Here is an 8,419-nt window from a genome sequence, read left to right as displayed (position 1 = left end):
ACTCTTGGTAGTTTGCCAGGTTCTCTACGAGGTGGAACTAGGTTATCAGATGTCCCGGGGGTCGCATTGCGGCCTCGTGCTTCCAGTAGCTTGATGTTGGCTGTTGATGGGATTACATGGTTCCGGGGGCAGTTTCTGGGTGTGACTGCCTAACTACTGGAAAATGGGGAATCTGGGCGGAAGAGGCCCAGTCCCGATCCAAGCAGCCTTGGAGATCTTGGCCCTGGATCCCGCACACCTGGGTTCCTCTTCCAGTTCCTTCATGCATGAGGCTCGTCCTAACATGTGGAGAGTGGCCTTCAGCATGGCTGTGTCTGGGTTCCAGAGGTCTTCAACTGCTGGGGCTCAACAACATATATTTTGTTGCATAAATGATATGCTTTAATATATCAATTGTGGGAATGGTCATAGGAAATGCAATGACTTAGCAGGCAATTTATTTCGATGCAAAGCAAATAGGTAAGTTAATGTAAGAGAAATACATTTATTATACAAAAAAGAATTACTTTAGACAAACCAGGAATATACCAGTACTTTGAGTTTATGTATTTAGGTTTTGCCCATATCCAAGAAGATAAAGTTCAAGACTTGTTCTCTAATATGACCACTCCAATCTGACCAACCTTCCTATGTTTCCTTTCTTACTAAGTTTTATTGCCCACATTCATTGTAATCAAACTTTTCTATTCATTATCTTTGAATAAATCTTGCTCTGAACTTTTTCCTGGTGTATTTCTTTTTACCCTCTTATCCATCAATTTAAACTGCTCCCAACTGTGACTGGGTTATATCCTATAACTTTTACTACTCCCTTAGAAATCATCATTTGGTGCCTGATATTAAGAGATATTTGATATTTGAAAGTAATTTGTCACTATTTTGTTTCACACTCTCTGAAGGTAGGGGAGAAATATGTCTTTTTTAATGATGCATCCTTAGCAGCTGGCAAGTTATAGATAATAAATATTTGTTGGTTGTCTAAAGGAAGAAAAGAAAATATGGTTCAACACTATTTGCAGAATTTCATGGACAAATAATGTACTTTAGGCACTAAACTCAGTGCCTTAAACAAAGTTAGGATTTTTAGTTTGAGAGTTTTTTAATGGCGGGAGGTGCATAATGGATGGTGAGTGGGACCAATTCTGACTCTCTACTTGGGGACCTGTGCCAGGGATTGAATTAGAGTCAACTGCATTTAAAGCAAGCATCTCAACCTCTGTACTATTTCTCCAGTCTCCAAAGTAAGGATTTTAAAAAAATCATTCAGTCAACTAGATTAATTACTGGAAATCAATGCAAAATTGTGTTTGAGATTTTTTATTAAATGTTTAATCTTCTTTTAAAACAATGACTATTTTGTAAGGTAATTGCAATTCCAACTTAAATGTAATTCATTCCTTATAGTGGCCATTACCAGCTGTTCTGGGGTCATACAGAACAATCAAACTCAGTACCACATAGGTACATGCTCTATCACTTCAGCTATCTCCTCAGTACAAATTAAATGTACTTAAATTCACTGTTAAGACTTGAAATATCCAGTTTACTTCTGAAACTAAAGCTCAAATGAAATAAATTTCCCTCATATACACTTTAAAGCTTAAATTTCTATAATATTTCCTGAATATATTGCAATCTATGCTATTCCTTTTTCCTTCAAACTCACTAACTTCGCAGTCACAATCTAAGCCAAGCTAAGGTTCTCCATTTAACTGTTACTTCACTGCCACTTGCCTCACTGACTTCCACAGCACTCTATAATTATCTGATTATACCACATGGTCATTATCTGATTCTCCACCAGACTACAGACTCTTGAGAGCAAGGGTCTTTATTATCATAATCAAGTACAGTAACTAGTACATAGTTGGTAATTAACAAACACTAATGAAGTGTGACTAAAGTTTAATGTTTAAACTTCACATTGAGTAAGTATAGAATAGTCATAATATAAAGACAATTATTCATTCTGAAGGAGCTTTAGGGAACTACCTCAAGAACTGTTAAAATTCCACCATGGTGGATAAGAGTAGAGAAGGAATTGAAACAGAGTTCACGAAGGAATGCCCAGTGAAGAGTCACTAATGATATAAACTATCATACTATTATACAAACATCATGGTTTATCTGATGGTTGACCCCAGTTCTTCTGTTGCAAGATATAGAAGTCAATTATAACATAAGGATAAGTATGTGCATGTAAGGGCATATGTACATTTGTGTTAAGTGAGAAATACATTGCACAAGGATAATTAAGGTGGTAACTAATCCATTATAGTGATTGGGGCTATAATGGATTATCTCTGAGCATCACTATATAAGATAGTGATGCTCAGAGACCTTTACAGTCTTAAAATTGAGGATTGGGTGGGAGAGCACAAGGCATTTGCTTTGTCAACTAAGGTTTGATCCCTGATGCCACATATGGTCCCTAAGCACCAACCAGGAGTGACTCCTGAGCACAAAGCCAGAATAAGCCAATGAGGACCACTGGGTATGATCAATATCCTTCTCCTTCAAAAGTTAATAAGAATCCCAATGTTTCTGTTTTGTTTCTGTGAGTTTAATTTAAATATTTGATTTGTGTGGGTATTTAGTATGACTGAAATAGAGAATGTAAGAATATTTATTAAGCATTTAAAAATAACTAATATGGGGGCCGGAGCGATAGCACAGCGGGTAGGGCGTTTGCCTTGCACGCGGCCGACCCGGGTTCGATCCCCGGCATCCCATATGGTCCCCCAAGCACCGCCAGGAGTAATTCCTGAGTGCAAAGCCAGGAGTAACCCCTGAGCATCGCTGGGTGTGACCCAAAAAGCAAAAAAAATAAAAAATAAATAAAAAATAAAAATAACTAATATATTTCATAGTAACAGATAATATCATTTTCTGAAAATAATTATATATTTTAAAGAAAATAATTTAATGAGAAAAGTAACATTGCTTCATATTTTACAAATCTCTCTAATGCCTGGCTTAGTTGAATTCTCCAATTATTTCTGTATTCAATTGTGTATTGTTTGAAGTAAATGGGGATTATCTGGTTTCACACAAAGAAGTTACTGGAAAATGCAACAGTGAGGCACTGGAATAACCTTTTAAAATAATTCTGGATATTCTTTTTATGCTACACCAAAATTTAACAAGTGGGAGTTTACTTTTAGTTATTTTGGAATAAGTCCTTCTCAGCAGGACTTTGTGACCCAGGGGTCACTGTCAGTCGCAGCAACTCTGCTGTCCAGATGCCACAGTTCTGTGTTCAGATCTTGTGGTACTGGAGTCATACCTGACTGTGCTGAGGGGACAATGTGGTGTGGGGAATCTGCTTTGTTCCAATTCTTTGAGCTATGTTTCTAGTCTTTACTTGGTACTTATCATTTCAATGTGGAATAGAAAACTGTCAGTTCCCTTTTCACACAATTTTAAAATTCACTGGATTATATATGTCTTCATCTCCTGTATGAGTTTAGAGCATCATTTGTTATTGAGCATTCGGAAACACTGATTCATTGCGTTATGAAATATTCTCAATATTTATATATTATGTTGCACAAACCAATGATCCACATTAATTAAAAATATTATAATCATTATAAAATATTATCAAACTCATAGTATCAGATACCTGCTTTCAAAATTTTCTATTTGTTACTCAAAGCTCTAATTTTTCACTGAAAATAATTACCACCTATAGTTTAAGTGACTGGTTCATTTCATTCATTTTGTAAAGAGTACATCTGTGAAATATCCAAGTCTGAAAAAACAGAGTTTGTCTGTCAATTATTCTTTCAGTAAAAATGTTTCCTGATAAAAAAAGCAGCAGTTTAGGTCCTAACTCAATCAAGTATTTTAATTCAGGACAAACATGGGTGCACAGGAGCAGAACTTGATGTCTGCCTCTGATTTCAGCACCTAGACTATTAAAAGGAGAGAATCAAAGTCTAAAAATTAATAAGATGAATAGTCTGTATTACTTCATCAAATATTCTCAGAAGAGAAACAGATATTTGTGGCAGAGGAGATCAAAATCATTATTAGTGATATTTGAAGCCATCTTGACACATGAAAAGGTGGCATTTTTGTTTATTGCTATACTCTTTGTGCAAGTGTCTATACATTCACTGTAGCACTGTCGTCCCATTGTTCATCAATTTGCTCGAGCGGGCACCAGTAACATCTCTATTGTGAGACTTGTTACTGTTATTGGCATATTGAATATGCCAAGGGTAGCTTGCCAGGCTCTTCCATGTGGGTCAATACATTGAAAAAGGAAAATTAATATTTCACCATAAACATGAAGATAATTTCATACTTTAAAATAGGGTATCATGAACTCATTGGAGTTTACACAGATCACATTTGTTACCTTAAACACAGGTTTAACAAGGAATTTTATGTGCACTAGAATTAGCTTCTAATTTTATAATTCTTTAGGACTATCTACTTTCAATTGATTTAGTATGTATTTTCTAATTTAAAAATAATTCAGACACAAATATATGCTCTACTGCCGTTATGCTCTCAGGTATAATTCTTATACTTGATGGCATAATTCTTAAAAGCATATATGATGACACAATCCTTAAAAAGTATCTGTAAGTTAACTATAATTTGTTCAATATTTATATTTTTAAAATAACACTGATATTTAGTGAGTTAACCTATTTGTTCTTCAGCAAACAACTGACAGAATCTATAATTAAATGCAGTCTGAATAAATGACACATTTTCAATCTAACAGGGCTATCACTAAGACTCTCTAAACATTGAAGATTATTTATAGACTTAAATAAATACCCATGGTTCCACTGATTTTACCAATGACATAATTTTTGAGACTATGGGTATATTGATATATGTAAATCCAGTGCTCAACACAGGGATATTTTTAGGAACTTTCATTAAAATATCTTGCACAGAGTTCTTAGCAAACTTTTCCTAAAGACTGCGATAACAGGCTGAATTCAAGTCACTTTAAGGTCTAAAGAATCAGTCTGTTCCTAATAACAATCTTAAAGCACTATCTCTCATCACTAGCTCATGTGAGTGTTCCACTGACCCTGCGAGATCCGTATTGCTACCATTACACTGAGGGGAAAAGTGACCTTCAGAGAATTTATTAGATGAATAGCCTTTTCCTCTCCAACCACTTTCCTTGGTTATCACTCAACTAAGATCTGCTCCTTTTTTTCAATTGTTGTTGTTAAAATGACATGGCTATGATATTGTTAATGTATAGTTTTGATGTACACAGTTATTGCATCTCACCACTAACAAAGTACTCAGTACCTTCCATCAATATTCTTATTTGCCCAATGTCCTTACCTAATTCACCTCTTTCTTTATCTCTACCTCCTCCCACCCCACTTTCACATATAACAATCCAAGTTTTGTAATCAAAGGCAAAGGATTTGTTATTGCTTATTACTATTTATTCATTTGCTTTGTCTACATATCACAAATTAGTGGAATTGTCCAATATTTGTCCTCCCTTTGACTTGTTAACATCTGCTTAACATCTGCTTGTTAACATTTGTTAACATCTGTTTAACATCTGAGTGTCAGCAAAGGTGCATGATTTACAACTGCATAGTATTCCATTGTGTATATATACCACAACTTCTTTATCCATTCATATGCCATTGACAGTTCAGTTATTTCATATCTTAGCTATGTACCAAGGTCTATAATGAACATAGGTTCTACCTGCTATTTTTTCTTTTTCTTTTCTGGTGTTGGTGACACAAGATAGTTTTTTACTGTAGCTTATTTAGACATATGTAAGGGGAAAGAAAGAGTGTGCTTGAGAGAGAACACGGGCTTCTCCAGAGTGGAAATAAGCAAATAAAGAAATAAAAAGACAAGTAAGTGAGATACATGTTCAAGGGAGAACACAGGCTTGGAGAGCAAGCCTTTCCACCAGCTCTTTTCTGGATCCTTCCGTATGCATACAATAAACTGCATTGATTCAGGGCACCAGCACAGAGATTTTGAAAACAGAAGCAGTTGCCTTATGGTCTGGTTGTCTTCATTACTCTGCCATATCCTACCCTGATCACCAGCCCCTTTATCCCTTGGCTTCATTAATTCTGTTCTCTACTAAGCATCCTCATCTATGGCAATATCACCCCATCTCGTCTCTTACGAGTCCTCCTCTCTCAGTGGTCTCCAACTCTTCCTCTTATAGGTTCCTCTTCCTTGCACTTCCCACCCCCTGCAACATTGGTTCCTGCTATGCTCAATCTATAGGTTTTTCCCTTCCTGGCTGCTTTCCTTCTCTCTCAGGCCAGGAAGACTGCTGATGAATTCCTCTAGATTGGACACTCTCTCTTGAGAATTCTTCAGATTTTCCACATGACCCTGAGCTTAGATGCTTCATGAGCACCTCTACCGTGTTAAGTTTAGCACAGAACTCATTTACATTCCTACAAAAACAGCTCCTCTCTATTTGCTATTTCTCTTAGCAAATGGAACCATCACCTGCTTTCCTGAAAATTTCAGTCAGAAATCTGGTGTCAGCTATGCCTCCTCTCCTTTACTTTCCAAACACCAAACCCTACCTATTCCATTTTCCAAACAGCATGAGAGCTTTCTCAAATTCCCAATTGATGCTTCTGTTGAAGCCTGTCTTCCTCTGGGAATAACCTCCGCACTGTTGTTTCTCTCCTACTGGTCAATAACACCAGATGAACCTTTCTAAAACTCCTATCTGAAGATATTTACAAGTCTTCAAAGCTGCCCTTGCTTAAAACCTTTAGTGTCAACCATGATCTGCTTTCAGGAAAGTTTTGTCTTGCTATGTCTTTGTAGCTTAATACAACCTGGCCTTGCTCACTTCAGCTGCAAACCAGCCACACCTAACTTCTCCAATGTCCAAGACACACCATGGATGTTGACACCTTCCTTTTATTTTTTTTTAACTTGCTTCTCTGTTTGGAATGACCTTCCCTCTCCCATTCCTATTTGATTCCATTTCCTCATCCATCAGAACTCTATGTAAAGTCTCTATCAAGAATTCCTTCTAAAGGAGAGTTAGCTGCTTCCTTTTCCAAGAGGTGCATTTATTATATTGTCACTTATGCCAAGGTCTCCCTGTCAGGCAGTGAACTCATTAAAGATATGCACCTCACCTCAGCTTCAAATCAAGACAAGGAGTTGTGTTGGTAATTATCCGTGTTTACAGTGAATACCTGATCACCTGTTCTGGGTTCTAGTTTCTAAGTGCAGGAGTTCTGGATCCAGCTTTTTGAGTGGTTATCCAGAATTTCCTTCTCCCACCTTATTTTTTCACAGAAAAAAAAGTTACACATTAATCTCAATGTCTCCGGTTAACATTTAATCGATATGACATGTACACAACTATTTTGTGACATATATATGGTCTCATAAATACACCTCCTGCTAATTTCTCATCTAGAAGGCACAGAGCATCAGGAGTATCCACAGGGAGCATATTTCATCAAAAAGATTCGAGTTTTTAACTAAACTGGGTTCAAGCTGACTTTGTTCTTGTTCACCTTTTGCTGTGGTTAGGGACGAGAGGGAGAGTTTCTTATACTATTGGTATTAGAATCTCATTCTATTCGGAGAATTAAAAATTCTAGCTTCTAAAAACTGACTTTGCAGGAGAGGAGGCTAACACTTGCAAAGGCAATCAACATTCAATCTCTCAAGACCCTTTTCCTCCTTTCCCTGATCCTGCCAAGCTGTTAATTAGGCAACTTCTTATCCTAATTACCGAGTCAGCTTAATGACTGGCCACTCCGCCTGCCGCTACACGGTCCCCAGAGCGCAGCTTCTCCGAGGGGAACTGGCCGCCTAGTTTCCAGTCCCTGGGCTCTCGGGCGACGCGTCGTGGTGGTAGAAAGTGGAGCGCGAGAAGGAACAGCGTGCGAGCGCCCCGCTTCCCGCTGCAGCCTTCCTAGTTGAACGTGTAGCCTCATCCAGACCCTGTCATCCCAAAGCGGTCGCCTCGGTGGGCGCCTGGCCTCCCAGAGGGTGTCAGCGTTGTTGGCCAGGGAGGATGCTCCCACGTTAGTGGCAGGGAGGTGTCGAGGGGGTGCTCAGTGGGCCTCCCCGTTAGCGCTCAAGTGTGAGGCGCGGGGTGCGGGGGAGGGCGGTGGGAGAGAAGTGAAAGAGCAAAGAGTCAAGAGTGGGTCTGTGGGAAAAAGTGCTCAGTGTGTGTGAGAAAGTGTGTGTGTGTTGTGGGTTTGAAATAGTGAGTGTGATGCTGTTTGTGAGTGTTTAAACGGCAGGTGTGGTGTGTGTGTGTGAGGCAGACATGTTGTGTGAGTGAGGGATGTATGTGGAGGCAGGCGTTTGTGGCAGTGTGTGTGGTGTGTGCGGAGGCAGGTGTGTGTGTATATGGCGTGTGAGTGTTGAGGAAGGTGTGTGTGAGAGTGGCGGTAGGAGTGCATGA

Source organism: Sorex araneus, chromosome 6 (genome assembly GCF_027595985.1).
Source record: "Sorex araneus isolate mSorAra2 chromosome 6, mSorAra2.pri, whole genome shotgun sequence".
Lineage (NCBI taxonomy): Eukaryota > Metazoa > Chordata > Mammalia > Eulipotyphla > Soricidae > Sorex > Sorex araneus.
This window is presented reverse-complemented; position numbering follows the sequence as displayed.